Here is a 20,605-nt window from a genome sequence, read left to right as displayed (position 1 = left end):
AATACTTGTTCCCTGGTGTTTTCCTGTACACTATTTCAGAAATAAGGGCAGCCTCATGTCCCATGATCTAAATGAGAGGAATTAGAAAGCAGTCATGGGTATAGGATAAACCAATCTTTAATATCTCACGTTGCTAATATACAATCTGATAGACTCCATAAAAGTTAAAACAATAATACATAAGCAAAATTATATTGAGTCAAATAAAATAAGACTCTCATCCAAAAAATAAATTGAGGGGATTTGGAGAATGACAGCTGCACAGCAAGAATAAAGAGGCCACACATTCTGAATGAAGAAGGAACCATATAGAGAGCTCCATGAAGGACATTTCCAAGGGGAAAAAAATCTGACACAATATAAAACTTTGAGGGGGTAAAAACTGAGGATAAGATAAAGGCAAATTTAGTGCAGGAAACAAAATGAAAGACAATTTGATATTTCAGGATAAAAACAAATCTGCATGAAACTTTCAAAATCAAATAAAGCAAATACAAGTAAATTTGGAATGCTATTATATTAAGTAAATATAAATCTAAAGAAAATGTAAATTTGAAATTATTTCAAGCAATTGAGTTAAAAAAAAAAAAAAAAGAGAATCCATTTTCACATGGTGAACTTGCTCCCATGAGTGCCCTAGGTTTCCTGAGAGTGAAACTACTTCAAAGAACATAGTACACTATGTGACTCAGCATCAAATAATATTTGTGGTTTGGCAACGTTGTTCATACATTTCCAACTTTAAAGTCAATGTGTCTGGGCAGGGTGGCTCATGCCTGTAATCCTAGCACTTTCAGAGGCTGAGGCAGGCAGATCACCTGAAGTTGGGAGTTCAAGACCAGCCTGACCAACATGGAGAAACCCCGTCTCTACTAAAAATACAAAATTAGCTGGGCATGGTGGCACATGCCTGTAATCCCAGCTACTCGGGAGGCTGAGGCAGGAGAATCACTTGAACCCAGGAGGTGGAGATTGTGGTGAGCTGAGATCATGCCATTGTACTCTAGCCTGGGCAACAAGAGCAAAATTCCATCTCAAAATAAATAAATAAATAAATAAATCAACGTATTCACAAAAAGAATAGTTGGAGGTGGTTATAGGAAAACTGTAAATATAAACAAACTTGACACCTGACCAAAGTTAAGCTGCTGAAGAAAGGAAAAGTTGAGGAAATGAGTAGGAGTATTAATATCTTATCTGGAAAGTGAAGAGTATAGACTCTGTTGAAAAAAAATAAATGAATGCTTACCCATATTATTTTCAGTTGTAAAAGTAAACAATAGAAGAACAAAATTTAAAATATAAATGTCAAATATTGAAAGGAGGGGCAAGGAAAGATGGTGTAGTTAATTTGATCAGATCCTAGCCTTTCATATCAGGCATCAACAATTGTTTAAAAACTTGACAAGCATGTGATCAAGAATTATAAGGTAACATTCTAAAGAAAAAGAATTACAACCCAACAGTTAGGAGTTCCTTCTGAGAATGGGATCGAAGTGAGGGAATGATGAGGCAGAGGTGATACTTTATATCATAACTTTCCTATAATATGAGGTTGGGATTTATTTTATAAATGATTTTTAAAAGGCTGATGCAGGATTTGTTTTTCATAAAAGTAATAGTTGTACACCTATAAAGCAAACAACAATACAGAAAATTACATGCTAAAAATTAAGTTCCTAACATGGAATGAGAAAAAGCCATCATCAAGCTAATGAATTAATTCAGATTCCTAAATTTAAGAGGCATTACAGAAAAACAAAAACAAAAAAAAAAAAACAAGCAGACATTGAATATCAGAGGAGGAACAAAAAGAGCACATTGAGCAGCAGAATATTATTTGTAAAATAAAAATAAGGCCCACAAAATATTTAATATATTTAGAAAATAGTTTTTGCATATGTAATTATTATTAGACATTACTTATAACATCTAAATACAACATGTACTATATTGTCTGCCTCCTCTATCTTTGTTATTTTCTAAAAATGAAGGAGAAGGAACAAGCATTTGTAGAACATCTATCAGCTAAGTATTTAAATGCTTCCATTTATTCTGAGGAACAACATTCCTTATAACTCACCACCACATCACCTCTAAAGAGACAACACTAAGATATTTATCTGAGGTTATACAGTTAGTAAATGATGAAGCCAGAATTTTTCCAGATTCAAAGCTATTTCTATTATATTACACTACCATAATCATTGTAGTGATCATTAATCTCTGTGATTGTATTTTTTCTCTACTAAATTATATTGACATATTAATATTAAAATACAACAGTCTTCCCTTATCCAAGATTTCGTTTTCTGCAGTTGCAGTTACCACCAGTCAACTGTAGTCTAAAAATATTAAACTGAAAATTCTAAAAATAAACAATGTATAAGTTGTAAATGGTCACTGTTCTGAGTAGCATGATTACATTTCATGTCATCCTGCTCTGGATGTGAATCATTCCTTTGTCCTGAATCCACTCTGTATACCCTATCCAGCCATCAGTCACTTAGCAGCCATCTTGGTCATCAGATCAACTGTCACAGCTCAAGTAACACAATCACTGTGATACTGTGATAGTTGATCTTATTTTACCTAATAATGGCCCCAAAGGGCAAGAGTTAATAGTGCTGGCAATTTTGATATGCCTAAGAAGGGTGAGTAAAGTACAATGAGATATTTTAGGCCTGGCGCAGTGGCTCACACCTGTAATCCCTGCACTTTGGAAGTCCAAGGGAGGCAGATTACCTGAGGTTGGGAGTTCGAGACCAGCCTGACTAACATGGAGAAACCCCGTCTCTACTAAAAATACAAAATTAACCAGCCATGGTGGTGCATGCCTGTAATCCCAACTACTTGGGAGACTGAGGCAGGAGAATTGCTTGAACCCGGGAGGCAGAGGTTGCAGTGAGCCGAGATGGCGCCACTGCACTCCAGCCTGAGCAACAAGAGCAAAACTCCATATATATATATATATTTATATATTTATTATTTTTTAAAGAGATCATATTCACACGACTTCTATTACAGTATATTGTTGTGATTGTCCTATTTCATTATTAGCAATTGTTGTTAATCTTTTACTATGCCTAATTTATAAATTAAACTTTATGATAAGTATGTATGTATAGAAAAAAACATAATATATACAGAGTTCAGTACTATTCATAGTTTCGGGCATTTACTTGGGGTCTTGGGACATATCCCCCACAGATAAAGGGGAACTGCTGTATGCACACAACTGCATTACACTTACCCAGATCTTTAGCTTTTGTAGTAGGCAGAATAATGGCCTGTCACAGTTGCCCTAATGCCTAGAAACTGAATGTTACCTTAAATGTCAAAAGTGACTTTGCAGATGTGATTAAGGGTTTTGAAACAGAGGAGATTGTCCTGGATTGTCTAACTGGGCCTGATATAATCGCAAGGGTCCTTAAAGGATGAAAAAGAGAGGAAGAAGAGTCAGAAAAGGCGATGTAATAGCAGAAGCTGAGGTTGGGTAATGAAATTGTGGGCTTTGAAGAAGGAAGATGGCAGAAGGGGCCAAGGAATGGAGCCAAAAAATGGAGGAAGACTCTGGAAGCTAAAAAAGGGAAGGAAAAAGATTTTCCTGGCTTCTTCAGAGGAATGCATCCCTGTGACACCTTGATTTTAGCCCAGTAAAACCCCTTTTGGACTTCTGACCTCGAGCTGTAAAATAATAGATTTGTGTTGTTCACAACACTCAGTTCGTGGTAATTTGTGACAGCAGAAATAGGAAGCAAAGAAAAAACAGACTTACATCTTGTCCCTGCTGTGTGATTTTGGGCAAGATTCTTAACCTCTACAAACCCCTCTTTCTTTATCTGCAAAGTTGGAATCCTAAATATATTTGAACAAGTGTGGTAATCATTAACCTACAGTAACTCATTAAAGGGTGGATATTATCATTAAGTACTAATTATAGAAGAAAAATAACATTTGTAAGAAAAAGTGGTGAAGACTGTTTTCTTCTGCCAAACCCTCAAAGTTAGCTAGCCAGCGATTCTTCGTAACATATTAGTTACAAGTTGAAATATGAAGGGGGAAAACTCGTCCAATATTGAAACCACTTCATGATTTGAGCTCATTCACTCCACTCCTTTAAAATCTAGCCTCTTTGGGGAAGAGGCAATATCCTTGACTGTCTATAAATTTATGAGTGTAGTTTCTTTTATGGCTCCGAATGTAATAGAACCTAAGTAAATACTGATAAGTTCTCTATTCTTCTGAGAAGTTTCCACCCACATAATATTGTCCTATCATTGGAAATCCCCACAGTTTTGATAAGAATGAAGGCAAGAACTCTTTTATATATAACACTTGTCAATTAGAATCAGAACAGCATTCATCATTTTAGTTGGAAAGTCTATAGATTTTTTAAAAACCCACTTGAAGTCTGTATAATGAAATTTTACCCTTATTGTCTTTTGAGCACCTTCAGCTGGTTTGGGAGGTTAATGCTGGCTTTCAAGTTTATTTTTGTCAAGCATCCTTTAACATGGTTTGCATTTATAGATTAAATGTAAACTGAATTAAAAGCACTAAGTATTTAGTACATAAATGTCATCACACTCTCCCCACATAAATCAACCTGAAATAGAACTAGAAACCATGTCCACTTTTTCAATATAGGGATAGGTAATGTCTTTATTAATTAGGCCAGTAGGAAACAATATTAACTCTTTCAAGCCACTTAGTTACCAGTCATTTTCAGGAACTCTTTTTAGGTTTGTTTTTTTCTCTTTGTGTACTGCAAAGAGATTTTTTTTCTTCTTCAGAATGTACGTATTGATTTAAGCTTTCTTTATACAGGATCATCACACAGCATGAGTTAATTAGTATCTACAAGGCCTCACAACTAGGCAAATTCTCATGGAAAACTATGATCACTCTAAAAAATATAAAATATAACTAAGGAAAAATGATTTACTGTGTAATTCCCTCTATTCCATGGTGTATGATTTTTCATTAGTATGTGAATTACTTTAAGACACAACTATGTAACTTGAAAAACAACTCTTTTGGACTCTGAGTACAGTCCTGGAGGGCTTTTCTAGGTGGCTAGCATTCTGAAGACAAGTGCCTGTCCATGCTGCCTCCAGACCATCTGGGTCTGAATCACATCAATGGATAAGTAAGGATAAATGTGTACATGACTAAATGCATAAATGAATGAACACTTCTAGAATGAAGATGTATACAAATTAGTTCCTGGGTTTCACATGAGGATATAGCAGAGTTCACTTGTCTTTTCTAAATGAAGTCAAAGTATACAGGTCATTTATAAACACTACTACACAAGCCAAGTGTGAACTCGAGACTTATAATATCAAGACTAGAATAAATCTTTTATGATCCAGAATCCTATCACTCAACAAATCAACTATTTTTTACATTCTATTGATTTCCTGATCACATTTTCTAAGTTTATTTGTATAGCACAGAGAAATCAGAGTTGTTGCTACATAATAAGAATAATTCAGGCACAAGTTTAAAATTCTGCATGTACATTAGGCTTCATAATTTTGATAGGCCACAGTGATTTTCCTTCCTAAGAACTCATGACACTTTATGAATATTATGCTGACTAAGAATGCAGTCATATACTGCTGAGATACATTTGGTGTTATTATTTAGCTAACATTCTATTAAAGTTTATATAAGTGTTACTTACCTAGCTAGTAGAGAGTTCCTTCCTACTAGGGAATAGGAATTACCTTCCTTTATATAATCCCACTCTGCCTGAAGGGTGAAATAGCTAGATAGACAGACATTTGTTGAATGAATGTAGTCACTGTAAGCAAATAAAACATAGTGGGAAAAATTGTAAAATGCCTAATATTTCATATTCTGTTTTGAATATAATTACAATCGTTTGTTTCATAATCTTTATTGCCTGAGATAAAGACCATTACTGACCTTTAAAAATGTACATTATTAAGGATAATCAGAATGTTTTCATTAATATCATATCCATTAAATAGCAGTTAAAATATAAGTCATTAGAAAAATAAAATAGAAGAAAGATTGTCATTATTCTCTTTAGTTTTCACTTTTGATTTAAAAACACACATGAGATGAAAACTGTGTTCTTAACTTTGACCCAGTTATGATGTTGACGCAACCTGAACTATGTCCCTGAATGCCAACCTGTAAGTGGAGGTTATTGCTTCTTTCCATGAAGGCGTAAATCCAATTCACATGTACCAGGCATTTAGGAAACAAAGACATTAAGGAGATACAATTCCTGCCTTCAAGAAACTTAGAGGATAGTAGGAACATTTTTACATTTTTTAATGCTCAAAGACAAAACAGTTTTTGTTTATTTGTTATTGTTGTTGTCTGAGTAGATATTATGAAAATTTGACCCCTGTATCACTTGCAAAAATGAAGCTTTGAAAATCAGTCTGAGTGTGTCTTTGTCTTTAGAGTTCCCCTCATTTTGACAACTATTCTTCCTTAGAAGTAAAAAAAAAAAAAGGTTAGACCATTAAATATAAACCAACAGTAGTCTTCTTTCTGCTGATTTTTTTTTCCTTTCTCATCTCCTTAGTGGGTTTTACATTTTCCTCCTATTCTTAATCCAAGACTGGGTATTTAACCCTATCTTATCTATTTCTTTATCTCTATATACATTCATTCACTGATTGTATGTACAATAGGAGCAGCTACTTTTGTCATTACCTCCTAAATGTACATATCTAAACCTAACCACCTACCAGTGAGCAGGCTAGTCTTTTTTTTTTTTTTTTTTTAATTTTATAGATCAAGACTTTTATTTTCTGACAATAGAGCTTCTAATTTTGTTCATTATGTGATACTCAAAATTCTTAATGAAAGCTATGGATTCTTTTATTTAAAAATGAATATAAGCACACATTTTGCACATAATTTCAGTGGTTTCATGAATCCCATGAGTCTTGTTCAATGGAGTAAACACCTCTGGCTAGGGCGAATGTCATGTCTTTTATACCTTGAAACAAAGTTTGTTTTTGTTTCTGAGACAGAATCTCACTCTGTCACCCAGGCTGGAGTGCAGTGGCATGATTTTGGCTGACTGCAGTTGTGACTTCCCAGAGTCAAGCAATCCTCCCACCTCAGCCTCCAGAGTAGCTGTGGCTACAGGTGTGTGCCCCCACACCTGGCTAATTTTTGTATTTTTTGCAGAGATGGGGTCTCACTCTGTTTCCCAGGCTGGTCTTGAATGCCTGAGCTCAAGCAATCTGCCGAGCAGGCTAGTCTTAAGACATAACTGAGGCTTGGCCTGGTGGCTCACTCTGTAATCCAAGCACTTTGGAAGGCTTAAGTGAGAGGGTCTCTTGGACCCAGGAGTTTGAGACCAGCCTGGGCAATATAGTGAGACTCTGCAACTACAAAAAAAAAAAAAAAATATATATATATATATATATATATATACACACACATATATATAAAACAGAATAACTCATTACATTTTCCTCAAAATTGGTATCTTTCTTTTTTGTTCTCTACTGCAAGGGACCATCATCTCACTCCTAGCAATATAAACATACACACACACACGCACACACAATGTTATATGTAATTCACATACGCTCCTGCATCCCTGTCTCCAGTAAATGCCTTACTCTATGGCAATGCTCTTATGAGAAAAATATCTTTATGCAGAGCTAGACCTGAGCAGCCACCACCCCCATTGCCCCTGATCCCTGCTCCAGATATTCCACATGCTTTTCAGAAGTATTCTTTATAGCAAACAGCAGAAGATCCACCTATTAGATTCAATGCAACGTGTCAGGCCCCAAGGAATTTCCAACCTCTCTATGAAACTACCTCTCTACTCAAGTAATCCTTAGTAAAATCTAGGGGAATGTCATTAGTCACATAGACTCAGGTTTTAATTATGATACTGTGTTACTTGCTGTCTCATCCTGGACATGTTCAGTTTGGTTAAATAACGGTGTTAAAAATATTTCTCAGAGGTGTATAGAGGAATAGGCATAAGGTGTATAGCCACAGTGACCAATCTCCCTTCTATCTCAAGGTCAAGACAGAGAGGATCATATAAAGCCACCTGACAAGTCAAGGAACCACCTGATTATGTCAAATAAGGAACATGGTGCCAGGGTGTTAATACAAATCTTCATCTGATCACTTTCTCTTAGATTATGTGGTATGTAAGAGGTGTGGTTCCTCGTCTTTAAAACTGATGTATGTGGGTCCTCTTTACAACTGGACAACTGTTTACAGCTATAATAAAGAGCCTCAGGATCTGTTCTGAATACTTCAGATGCTTGGTAAATGACTGAATCAATTAATTAGCCAATGGATCTGTTCTGGATATATTAGAGACTGGGTAAATATTTATACAAATTAACTAGTTAAAATATTCTTAGGCCAGGTGCTCACACCTTAATCTCAGCACTTTGGGAAGCCGAGGCAGGAGAATTGCTTTAGCAGAGGAATTCAAGACCAGCCTGGGCAATATAGTGAGACCTCGTCTCTACAAATAATTTTTTTTTAAATTTATTTAGGTATGATGGCACATGTCTGAGGTCCCAGCTACTCAAGGAGGCTGAAGTGGGGGAATCGTTTGAATCCAGGTAGTTGAGGCTGCAATGAGCTATGATCATGCTACTGCACTCCAGCCTGGGTAACAGAGTGAGACTCTGTCTCAAAACAAAATCATAAAAATTAATTAATTAAAATAAATTAAATAGATAAAATACTCTTTGTTGTATGTGGCTTTTACATAGAATTTTAATTTTACCATCTTTTGAAGACTAGGAATAGATTTTGGTTACCAGCCTGGAAACACTATCATTCTCACCCTTTCTAAGGAAATATTTCTGAGTCAATGCTTTATGTTCTATTTAAAAGTAAAATAAATCAGGCTTAAAAATGGCCCAAACAAGATAGAACACCAAATTTCAACTTGAAATGAAAACTAAGTGATCCAATACACAGGAAAAATTATACTCTTCAGAGGACCATGCTTTCAGGGAAATAAAAAAGGGATTTTTTAAAACAATATTTCAAGTGTACAAATCAGCAAATGCTTATAATATTCCCTAAATTTCTTCTCAAACTGTGTTACATCTCAGGCCACATACCACTTTCAAATGTTTTTGTTTTCATTCTTAGTAGGTACTCAATGAATTTGAGATTCATTCTCTTCTTTTCTGTTTATTTCTTCCTTCATAATATAAATATTATGTCAAATTTTGCACTACCCAGTTAAGATCTTATACAGAGAATAAGATCTCAAATATGTAGAAAATGAGCCTTACTGGATGTATATGAGGCTCTGGACAGGTTTATAAAATTCTGTGTACTTCTGAACAAAGACGTCCCCAGCAATACTCAGGTAAGAAGTGTTCTTTACAGATCTCATAACCGCTTAGTCAAATTATGTTCATAAAATGGCAAAGCTCGTATAACTTGTTGCAGCTAGCTCTGATTTAAAATATCTAATTCTATAGAATTCGTAATAATTCTATTAGTTAATTAAATTAAGACCTTTCCGTTTTGGTTTGACTTTTTTTTGTGATTGAGAGATGACATCAAATCAGTCTTTATGCAGAAAGTATGCAAACACTGCTACCACTAGTATTTTAGAAGCAGCAAAAGTAACTTGTAGAAGAAATTATATTCACAGTGCATTGCGGTTATTTAAAAAAATTAACATCTTACTGGAAACTATAGAGGCAATAATCACTTCTACGAGCTTTTTTAGAGTTATTATATTTTACTAATTCAGTGATATTATGGATGTGTCTGCAAAATCAAACATAGAACTGAAATGATTTATCAGAGTAAATATTAGCAGAACATTTTCTTAATTACTCACACATTTCATTTTGCTTTACTTTAAGTTGAATTATTCAGAAAATTATAGTTCCCCAAGTTCATGCATAACAGGAAACACCAGGTTGGGGCAATTGATTGAACTGTTCTCTGGAGCATAGTACCTAAACATTACTCACCACATTGATTATCATTGTGGCCTGTGTGTAACTAAATATACCAACACTTTATGGAAATTAATTTTTAATTATTAATCACTTCCTATCTGCCTAGAAGCAATATGATTAAATAAAAACAAATACAATCTCTCTAGATAAAGACAGTTGGAAGAGGTATATGGAATATAATGCTTAAATTTATAAAAAGTTTCAAAAATTGTATGTTTCAGGAACTACATTTTGTTTTTACAAAAAGACTATGATAATCTGGTACTAATTTGTTAGGAAGTCAGTCTCCAAAAACTTAAATCAATGTTTTATCATTTTGAGAGTTGATATACTTAATTTAGAAGATGAGTTATTTGTTTGATTTTTGATGAGATAGAATAATACATTTAATGAATGTATTATTTACACAAAAGGGATGATGTGAGGACAATAAGAGAGACTAAAAACCTTTATCTTAATTTTTAAATATGAATGGCAAGCATTCCCTCCAAAATGCTAACATATATACATGTGTTTCTATATAGTTTGTTTCTTACTAGAAGCATTTTCTTATAAACCTCCTTTCATTCAATCACTCAAAAATAGGTTTAATGATACTATAGGCTAGGTACTCTTCTCAGCACTGGGGATATTCCCTGCCCTCATGGACCTTATTCTGGTAAGCAAGAGGGATATCACAAAAATATATTACCACTAAATATAATACCACTAAATATAATACCACTAAAAATAATACCACTAAATATATTAATCAAAATGTCAGTGACTGTTTAATGAAGAGAAATGAAGAAGGATGAGGCAATAGAGTGATTAGGGTTATTTTGGGTAGGCTAATTAAGAAGGCCACTTTAAGAGAATGACACTTAAGAGACCTGAGCAAACAGGGAGAAGAGGTCTTCTGTGGCAAGCACAGCAGGTACAAGCCTGACACAGCAACAAGCTCTGTCTTCTGGAAACTTTAGGTAGGCCAATGTGGTTGGAGAGCAAGGAGGTGGTAAACAGTTGGAGATGACATATAAAGGCAACAAGTGGACTACTGTGTGCTTACTGTTAGTGGGTACCAAGTGCCAGACACACCATTCAATGCCCAGGATAATAAGAACTGCACGTACTGAGGTTTTATGATGTACTGGGAAATGTACTAAACATTTTATACTTATCTCATTTAACCCTCAGTACCACCTACCTTAATTAGCTCAGTTTGCTATAACAAAATACTATAGACTGGATGGTTTAAACAACAGAATTTTATTTCTCTTGGTTCTTGAGACTATAAGTCCAAAATCAGGGTGCTAGCAGAATTGAGTTCTGGTGAGGGCCTTTTTCCTGGCTTGCTGATAATTGCCTTCTTGCTATGTCCTCACAGGGCCTTTTCTCTGTATGTGGAGTGGGGGAGAGGAGGAGAGGGAGAGAGGGAGAAAGGAAGAGAGGGAGGGAGGGAGAGAGAGTGAGAGAGAGAGAAATCTCTTCTTCTTCTTATAAAGCAATTAATCTCATCATGAGAGCCCTACTGTGTCACCTATTCTAATCTTAATTACCTCCCGAAGGCCCCATCTCCAAATACCATCACATTGGGACTTTAACATATAAATTTGGGAAGGATTTTAACATATGAATTTGGGAAGGACAGGAACATTCAGTCCGTTACACCAACCTTGTGTGATATATATTATTTTTAGTTATTTTACAAAACAAAGCGAAAAACAGGATCAGAGATACGAAATAACTTGCTCATGAAGAAGACAGATCAAGGTCTTAGTCCCAGTGTGTCTGGAGTTGGTTCCTTCTGGTGGGTTCCTGGTCTCACTGACTTCAAGAATGGAGCTGCAGACCTTCGTGGTGAGTGTTATAGCTCTTAAAGATGGCATGGACCCAAACAGTGAGTAGCAGCAAGATTTATTGTGAAAAGCAAAAGAACAAAGCTTCCACAGCGTGGAAGGGGACCCTAGCAGGTTGCCACTGCTGGCTACCGGGGGCAGCAGGGGGCGAGGTGGGGGAAGGGCTGGGGGCCAGCCTTTATTCCCTTATTTGTCCCCACCCATGTCATGCTGATTGGTCCATTTAACAGAGAGCTGATTGGTCCATTTAACAGAGCGCTGATTGGTCAATTTTACAAACCTCTAGCTAGCTACAGAGCGCTGACTGGTGCATTTTTACAGAGCACTGATTGGTGCATTTTACAAACCTGTAGCTACAGAGCACTGACTGGTACATTTTTATGGAGCACTGATTGGTGCATTTTACAAACCTCTTGCTAGACAGAAAAGTTCTCCAAGTCCCCACTCCACCCAGGAAGTCCAGCCGGCTTCACCTCTCACCAGGAGGCTCAAATCAGTGTAATTAGTCTTGGTGCCATTCTGCTTCTGGCAAGGAACAGCACAGACTTATGCCTACTGTCCTGAAACAAGGAGTCTGGTTACAGATATTAGAACAGCCTGGCATAGAAAATAGGAAGCTAAAGTTAAGAAGGCCTGACATGATTGCTATTCTCTAGGTGAACTTTAGCAGTCACTTAACCTTTTTAAATTTATATAATCGTTCATTTCCTCATTAATTTATTCTAAATCTATCTAACATAGACCAGGCCATGTGCTCAAGAACCAAAATTAATAACAGAGAGTGCCTTCAATAATCTCTCATTCAAGTGGAAAAGCAAACATATTCACTCTTCATAAAAGTGTTCATATTTTGATTATCTAATAGTGAAGAGCATAGGCTTTAAAATAGGACTGCTTGATGTGGAATCATGGCTCAAACAGTTACTAATTGCATACATTAGTCTTTTTCTTTTTTTTTTTTTTTTTTGAGACGGAGTCTCACTCTGTCGCCCAGGCTGGAGTGCAGTGGCACTATCTCGGCTCCCTGCAAGTTCCGCCTCCCGGATTCATGCCATTTTCCTGCCTCAACCTCCCAAGTAGCTGGGATCACAGGCGCCTGCCACCACACCCGGTTAGTTTTTTGTACTTTTTGTAGAGACGGGGTTTTGCCGTGTTAGCTAGGCTGGTCTCGATCTCCTGACCTCGTGATCCACCCGCTTCAGGCTCCCAAAGTGCTGGGATTACAGGCGTGAGCCACTGCGCCCAGCCACATTAGTCTTTAAACTCATTAAAAAGATACTTATTTGGAAAGTGAAGACCATAAATGTGCACAAACCTTGAGGTTGTGTTAGGAATAAAATAGTCTATAAATCGTGTACTGTGGTGTTGGACACATACTAATATTGTAACAATCATTTATTATAAATATTACTACCGTAACCACTAGAAATGGTATAATACCAACACTGAATATTATAACTTTTGTTTTTTAGAAATATTTATTTATATTATTTATTATAAAATTGTGAAGTTATTTTGAATTTGTTGAATACCAGTTTGGCAAAGACATCCAGTAGTTCCCTAACATATGATCTCCCTCCTTCCACAGCAAAAGATTTGTAATTGGGCACTTTGGAAGTGAAGATCATATTCCCAGCCACGCTTGCAGCTCAGTGAAGCCATGGAACTAAGTTTCCACCAGTGGAATGGGATCAGAAGTGATGTTTGCTGCTTAGGTGCCTGGACCTTCAGATATTGTGCATGAAATCTTCCATGCTCACTCCTTCCTGCAAGCTAGAGTACAGGTGTGCCTGTGATTAGGCTTCAACCTAACAGAACAAGATAAGGCCCTAGAGCAAAAGCCAGAAAACTACCAAATTGTCTGTCTTGTAAATAGTTTTATGGGACAAACAACAAAGCTGGAGGCATCACACTACTTGATTTTAAAATCTACCACAAAGCTCTAGTAATCAAAACATCATGGTACTGGCATAAAAATAAGCACATAGACCAATGGGACAGAATAAAGAGCCCAGAAATAAATGCATACACTTAGGATCAATTGATTTTCATTAAAGATGCCAAGAACACAAAATGGGAAAAGGGCAGTCTCTTCAATAAATGTTGCTGGGGAAAACTGAATGTTCACATGCAAAAGAATGAAATTTAACCTTCATCTCATACCATTTACAAAAATCAACTCAACATGGATTAAAGACTTAAAGGTAAGAGTTGAAACTATAAAACTACCAGAAGAAAACATAGGGGAAAAACTCCATGACATTTCTCTGGGCAATAATTTTTTTTTTTGATATGGCTATAAAAGCACAGGTAACAAAAGCAAAAATACACAAATGGAATTATATCAGACTAAAAAGCACTGCACAGCCAAGGACACAATCAACAGAGTAAACAGACAACCTGCAGAATAGGAGAATATATTTGCAAGCTATACAACAAAATATGTAAGGAACTCAAACAACTCAATAGCAAAGACAAAAAACAAAACAAAACAAAAACAAGTAACCCCCCCAAAATAGGTGAAGGACCAGAATAGACATTTCTCAAAAAAAAAAAAAAAAGACATACACATGGCCAATGGAGTATATGAAAAAATGTTCGACATTACTAATTGTCTTAGTCTGTTTTGTGTTGCCATAACAGAATACCACAGACTAGATAATTTATAAAGAAAGTTATTTCTCACAATTTTGGAGTCTGAAAAGTCTAATATCAAGATGCCGGCATCTGGTGAAGGGCTTTTGCTGCATCATCCTATGGTGGAGGGTGGAAAGACAAGAAAGCACACAAGACACACAGCGAGAGAACTCTGAACTCACCTTTCTAACAAACCCACTCTAGAGATAATGACCCACTCCCATGATAGTAACATTAATTCAGTTATGAGGACAGAGCCCTCAGGACTTAAACGCCTCTAAAATTTCCCATTTCTCAACACTTGTTGCATTGAGGATTAAGTGTGGAACACATGAACTTTGGGGGACACACTCAAATTGTGGCACTAATCATCAGAGAAATGCAACTTAAAACCACAATGAGATATCCCCTTACACTTGTCAGTTGGCTATTATCAATATCATGATGAAAGACCATTAGTGTTAAAGACAATGTGGAGAAAAGAGAACCCTTGACCACAGTTGGCGAGAATGTAAATTAGTACAGCCATTATGTAAAACAGTATGGAGGTTCCTCAAAAAATTAAAAATAGAGCTACCATATGATCCAGCAATCTGACTACTGTGTATCTATTCAAAGAATATGAAATCTGTATGTTGCAGGCCTTAGGAATACTTAAGGCTATCAATATTTGATTTTTGTTGTGTTATTTTTCTGATTGGAATTGGATCAAATATATGAGATCCCTCCAAAACACACCCATATTCATTGCAGCACTATTCACAATAGCCAAGACATGTAATTAACCTAAGTGTCCATCAATCAAGGAGTAGATAAGGAAAATGTTGAATATATACACAATTGAATATTATTCGGCCTTAAAAATTAAAATTTTATCATTTCCAACAATATGGGTGAACCTGGAGGACATCGTGTTAAGTGAAATCACCCAGGCACAGAAAGACATCTGTCACAGATCACACTTCTATGTGGACTCTAACAATGCCAAACTCACAGAAACAGACAGCAAAATGGTGATTACCAGAGACTAAGGTGGTGGGGAATAAAAGGATTGGGGAAATATTTGTCAAAGGACACAAAATTTTAGTTATAAGGGAAGAATATATGTACATCGGGGAACTATAGTTAGTAACAATATGTTGTACTCTTAAAAATTGCTGAGAATAGATTTTAAGTAGATTTTAACTATTCTTCATTTCTCAAACCAGTATCATAAAGCTTACAATAAAAAATATTACTGAGATAGGCCAGGCGCAGTGGCTCACGCCTGTAATCCCAGCACTTTGGGAGGCCGAGGCGGGCAGATCACGAGGTTAGGAGATCGAGACCATCCTGGCTAACATGGTGAAATCCCGTCTCTACTAAAAATACAAAAAAATTAACCGGGCTTGGTGGCGGGCGCCTGTAGTCCCAGCTACATGGGAGGCTGAGGCAGGAGAATGGCGTGAACCCGGGAGGCGGAGCTTGCAGTGAGCCGAGATCGTGCCACTACACTCCAGCCTGGGCGACCCAGTGAGACTCCGTCTCAAAAAAAAAAAAAAAAAAAAAATATATATATATATATATATATATTACTGAGATAATGCATATATGAAGTAGCTTGACCTAGCCATTCTACAGTGTATGCATATATCAAGACATCATGTAGTACACCAAAAATTTATGTATTTTTAGTTAATTAAACCAAATTTACAAAATTTTATAGGAAGATAGCTATAACGATTTGTTTATGTGTTGTTTATAGCTGCTTTAATTCTACAATTGCAGAGTAGAGTAATTGCAACAGAAACCATATGAGATCTCAAATTCTACAGTATTTATAATCTGGCTCTTTACAAAAAAAAAAATTGCCAATTGCTGCCCTAGGAGATAGCAAAGCAGAAAGATAGAAGCAGTCTGAATCCCCAAATAACCATGTGAAATACAAATACCATCCAACCTAGACCAGAGACTTTGATGTTGTTATATGAGAAAGAAACTTCTATTTTATTTAAACAACTTTTTGGGGCCCTTTAATTATAACAACATGATCTTCATTCTAACTGCTATACCCCTGCCAAATCTCAGTTTTTGTGAAATTATGCTATTTGATTTTCTTTGTCATTTTTAATGAGGTTTGAGAAATTTTCTTCTTAATTTATGAAGTCCTTTGCATTTTAGGGAGTTAAATCTATATTTGTAATATAGAAAATAATGTCAATAGGTTGCTTGATTTGTATGATTCTGATATAGTCCTATGTATTTTTTAAATGTTTAACTTTCATCAAATCTGTCATTACTTCCTTTTATAATTTCTTACTTTGCTTTTATATTTAGAAAATTTTCCTTATCCCAAGATCAGAAAGATAGTTGTCCTTTTTGCTGTTTTTAAAAAATTTTCTGAATATTTCACTTATAATTTTTCATTCCCAATGAATATTCATAACAGTATCCAGCAGTACTTATCAGTTTCCCCCTTATATATATTACAATAACATATTATAAGCATGTATTATACTTACATCATATAATCTTATATTAGAAACGTACAAATATTGGATTTTCTTTCAGAGCCTTTATGTTGTTTCATTGCTCTATTCTTCATTTCTCAAACCAACATCATAGAGCTTTAATTACTATAGTTTTAGAGTTTAATCAATATCTAGTACGACAAGTCACCCTTATTTATTTATAATTGCAGTTCTTAACATTTTCAGTACTATGGAGAGGGGGATGACTTTTTAAATTTTATTTGGTCAAATGATAAACATAAAATGAATTACAACTTACTGATTTATTACAACTACAAAAAAGATTGACATAGAAGAATGTACACAATATAGATAGGTGAAAAAAATCACATGCCATATATATCATATGTTCTCACTTTTCTTAAGTAAACCAGCAAATATGTTGGATGCAGAGCACATGCCTGTAATCCCCACCATTCTGGTGACTAAGGTGGAAGAATTACTTGAGCCCAGGAGCTCAAAACCAGCCTGGGCAACATAGTGAGACTCTCATCTCAAAAGGAAAACAAAGTAAAACACCGAATACTTTAAATTTTATAGAATTCTTCATTATGAGGCTAAAATAAATAATTTTTGACTACCAATGTATAACTTGTTATCCTTTTAATATATATTTTGTCATATAATTATTGCAATAATTCAGAAGTTATTAATACTATTGTTATTTTCATTTTAGAGACTGGAAAACTGGATAATGCAGTTAAGTGATTTGATTAAAATAGTTAAGTGTCTTGGTTCCTTCAGGCTGGTATAACAAAATACCATAAATTAGGTTGCTTATAAATAATAGGAATTTATTTCTCACAGTTCTGGAGGCTAGGAAGTCCAAGATCAAAGTACCAGCAGATTTGGTGTCTGGTGAAGGCCCAGTCTAGGTTCATAATGACTGCTTCTCCTGTTCCCCTCACATGGTAGAAGAGACTAGCTAGATTTCTAGGGCCTCTGTTATAAAAGAACTAATCCCATTCACGAGGGCAGAGCCCTCAGGACTTAATCACCTCTTAAAGGCCCCACCCTCCTAATACCATCATCTTGAGAATTAAGATTTCAGCACATGAATTTTGGGGAGATGCAAACATTCAGATCATGAAGGCAATACATAGTAGAGCTTGAGACTGAGCATTCCTGTGCTCTGTCATGCTTTCCAGTCACGGTCATCTGATCATTACTTGTTCTATAGTTGTTCTGGCAGACTCACAGAATATAGGCATTTTATTTTATTTTTATCCCTGAACACCTTAAAAACCAGGTTTTTATATTGTCATGATCAAATTTCTATATTCAAACTCCATATAAAATAATGACCTCCCATCTCCTGCAGGCTTTAGGAAATATTTATGGGTATTAATTTTTAATTTTTTTTCTGATTGGAATTGGATCAAATGCATAATTGTGATTATTTATCTTCCCATCTAGGAATGTCTTCCTATTTTTTAATGTATTTTATTATTTTTTAATTTATTTTTAATTGAGACCAGCTCTCTCTCTGTTGCCCAAGCTGGAGACAGTGACACAATCATGACTCACTGCAGCCTTGACTTCCTGGGGTTAAGTGATCCTCCCATCTTGGCCTTCCAAAGTGCTGAGATTGTAGGCATGAGCCATCGCGCTGGGCCATTCACATGTTTTTAAATGTATTTCAAAAATATTTTTTAAAAGTCTTGCCTATTTATAATTTTAGTAATTTTATTATAAAATATATATGCAAAAGAATATTTAATATGTGTTCAGTTTAATAACAATGAAACAAATATCCATATAACCGATAACCAGGTTATAAAGTAGAGCATGAACAGTAATTTTGAAGTGCCCTGGGTACCTTAACTTGATTGAATCTCCACTCTCTTGGGTAATTTCTATCCTGTGATAATAACTTCTTGCATTTCTTTGAGTTTTACCACATATCTATGATTAGTAACAATTAACTATTTAGTTGTTTCTCTTTTAAATCTTTATATAAATAAAATATTATTGTAATACCTTCTTCTCTGACTTGATTTTTTTCCTGAACATTGTGTTTATAAGATTCATCTATGTTAACGGACACAAGAATGCTTTGTTTATTTTCTCTACTTCATAGTAAATCATCACATGAATATACCACAATGCATTTATCCATTCTACTATAAATGGACATTTGGGATGTTTCCAATTTTTGGTTTTACAAACAGTGCTGCTATAAATATTCTGGTGTATGTTTCCAGGTGCAAAAATCAATGTGTGGTTTGTGGACCCAAGCCAGTTCGCTGATTGTTTGCTACAAGTTTGTGATGGGATAAGTACAGAAATGAAGAGCAAGCATTTAGAAACTTTAACAGTAATCTGGTTTTGCTATAATATCCAAGCACAGAATCAGTGAACTCACATCATTTAATAGGACTTCGCTAGTTTGATAATGTTGAATTCACGGTATGACAAAAAACAGTTATCAAGATCTGCTGTAAATTATGCCTACAGTTAATAATATTTTCTTGTACACTTAAAAATTTGTTAAAAAGGTCACGCATGGTGGCTCACGTCTGTAATCCCAGGACTTTGGGAGGCTGAAGAGGGCAGATCACTTGAGGCCAGGAGTTTGACATCAGCCTGGCCAAAATGGTGAAACCCCATCTCTACTAAAAATACAAACATTAGCCGGGTGTGGTGGCGCACACCTGCAGTCCCAGCTGCTCAGGAGGCTAAGGTGTGAGAATCACTTGAGCCTGGGAGATGGAGGTTGCAGTGTGCAGAGATTGTGCCATTGCACTCTAGCCTGGGTGACATTGAAAGACTCTGTCTCAGAAAAAAAAAAAAAAAAGGTTCTAATCCTGGCTTTAAAAAAATTAAAAATTAAAAATTTGTTACAAGGTAGCTCTCATGTTAAGTATTCTTAGGACAATAAAATAAAAACTTTAAAAAACACACATACAAGTCACGCACAATAGAACCATGCAATGTTTTTAAAATTAGATTGGGAACTGCAATCTAAAAGTGTATAAGCCAGCACTATAGCAAAACCTTGTCTCAACAAAAAAATTTAAAATTTAGGTGGGCATTGTGGTGCCTGCCTGTAATCCCAGCTATTCAGGTTAAGGTGGAAGGATCACTGGAGCCCAAGAGGTTGAGGCTGCAGTGAGCCATGATCACTTTAATGCACTCCAGCCTGGACAATATAGCAAGATCCTGTCTCAAAAATAATAAGAATAATAATAAGAAGAAATTAATTAATTGAAGTGTATAAAAATGGGATAAAATGAGGACATATACTTTTATACATACATGTATAGTCTTAATTTAAAGTTAAGCCTACTTTTAAAATGTATAATTTAACATTATTAGCTAAATTAGGGCTGTAAAATTTGTGTGTTTAGTTTTAATCTTTAATTTATTGACAGCAGTATAGGCTTCATTTTTTTTTCTTTAATTTTGGTCAGGACAGGGTATACCTTTTCAGAATGTAGTGGTAACACAAAACAAAATAATGAAAAATAAACAATATCAAAGAAATAAAACATTGTCTTCCATATATTTGATTTAGTTTTTTAGCCATAATTGTTGGCAATCTGTGAAACTATACATATTCCTATTTAAACATAAACAATTCATAGATGGTTTTAAAAAGCAGTTGGTGTTGTTAAAGCTAAAAATTCATAAAAAATTGCTGAGACAT

General features: G+C 35.3%; 1 protein-coding gene across 3 annotated transcripts in view; it reads right to left on the bottom strand.

Moving 5' to 3' along the window:
• HNF4G (hepatocyte nuclear factor 4 gamma) overlaps positions 1–20,605 on the bottom strand; it is a 155,480-nt gene that overhangs the window by 102,001 nt on the left and 32,874 nt on the right. Inside the window, exon 3 of one of the 3 annotated variants that reach the window (XM_054561781.1) lies at positions 5,693–5,812. The exons of the other annotated variants lie outside the window; for them this stretch is intronic. The gene's annotated coding sequence lies outside the window, so the exon portion shown is untranslated. The remainder of the gene's footprint in view (positions 1–5,692; positions 5,813–20,605) is intronic. 3 annotated transcript variants of the gene reach the window in all.

Source organism: Pongo abelii, chromosome 7 (genome assembly GCF_028885655.2).
Source record: "Pongo abelii isolate AG06213 chromosome 7, NHGRI_mPonAbe1-v2.0_pri, whole genome shotgun sequence".
NCBI lineage: Eukaryota > Metazoa > Chordata > Mammalia > Primates > Hominidae > Pongo > Pongo abelii.
The sequence above is the reverse complement of the archived record's forward strand: the minus strand, read 5'-3'. Positions and strand labels throughout refer to the sequence as shown.